At 49.5% G+C, this 1526-nt stretch overlaps 1 pseudogene; it reads left to right on the forward strand.

The window, feature by feature from the left end:
* LOC108634187 lies at positions 205–1228 on the forward strand (annotated as a pseudogene).

Below are 1526 nucleotides of genomic sequence, written 5' to 3' on the forward strand. Positions count from 1 at the left end.
GCGCCTATTGCAAAGAGCAAGGGCACTGGAAAAATGAGTGCCCCAAGAGAAACCTGAAAAAAAGGACTGTAAGAAAAGAAGAGTCTCCCTCAGGTACCCACATTTTATATGCAGGAGAAGATAGTGATTGGGGGGGGTCACGGCGCGGCACCTCTCCCTGAGTCCTGGGTAACTATTAATGTGGAGGGGAAACTTGTCGGCTTCATGGTGGATATGGGAGCCCAATACTCGGTCCTCAATCAAAAATTCGGGCCGATGTCCAAGAAGACTAGCTTGATCCAGGGAGCCACTGGGACAAAAAGATATTACTGGACTACTAAACGAAAAGTGGACTTGGGAACCCAATGGGTGTCCCACTCATTTCTGGTGATCCCGGAATGTCCGGCCCCTTTATTAGGAAGAGACCTATTGTCCAAAGTCAGTGTGCAAATTCACTTTGACTCTGGAGGGATATCAGCCACAGAGGGACTTGGACAACAAATTCATGTTTTATCCCTGGCACTGAGAGATGAATACAGACTATATTCACCAAAACCCCGTGCAGCTGTGGACCCGGCTATGCTACAATGGATCCAAAAATACCCTCTGGCCTGGGCTGAGACGGCAGGAGTAAGACTGGCAAAACAAAGACCTCCCAACATTGTTGAATTAAAAGCACATGCTACCCCTGTGAAGATAAAGCAGTACCCCCTGAGTCAGGAGGCCTGGCAAGGAATCATGCCACACATACAGCGCCTCCCGAAGGTAGGGATTCTTAAAAAGTGCTGGTCCCCATGGAATACTCCCCTGCTGCCTGTGAAAAAGCCCGGGGGAATGGATTTTAGACCTGTCCAAGATATTCATGAAGTCAACAAATGGGTGAGTGACATTCATCCACTGTCCCTAACCCATACACCCTCCTGAGCGGCTTGCCACCAGACTACATTTGGTATACAATCTTGGACTTAAAAGATGCCTTTTTCAGTTTGCCTCTGGCCCCCCAGAGCCAAGAGATCTTCGCATTCGAATGGACTGATGAAGACAGTCAAACTTAGGACAGCTGACCTGGACTCGCCTTCCACAGGGATTTAAAAACTCGCCGACGTTGTTCAACGAGGCTCCAGGCCAGGACCTCTGTGAGTACCGGACTAGCCACCCCGACGTCGTCCTATTGCAACATGTGGATGACCTCATGCTGGCTGCTACTACCAAGGAGGTATGCCTCGAGGCCACAGGCGACCTCCTTTAGACTTTGGGGACATTGGGGTACCGGGCGAGTGCAAAGAAGGTCCAAATTGCTAAACAGGAAGTCATTTACTTAGGGTACAAAATAAAACAGAGGCAAAGACGGTTGACTAAGGCTATGAAAGAGACTATTTTACAGATTCCCGAGCCAACGACTCCTCGGCAAGTGAGGGAGTTCTTAGGGACTGTTGGGTACTGCAGGCTATGGATCCTGGGGTTTGCTGAAAAGGCCCGGCCTCTATATGAAGGATGTAGAGAAAATAAGAACTGGACTTGGACTGAGCCAAGGAGGCGGGCATTTC

Source organism: Capra hircus, chromosome 29 (assembly GCF_001704415.2).
Source record: "Capra hircus breed San Clemente chromosome 29, ASM170441v1, whole genome shotgun sequence".
In the NCBI taxonomy this organism is placed as follows: Eukaryota; Metazoa; Chordata; class Mammalia; order Artiodactyla; family Bovidae; genus Capra; species Capra hircus.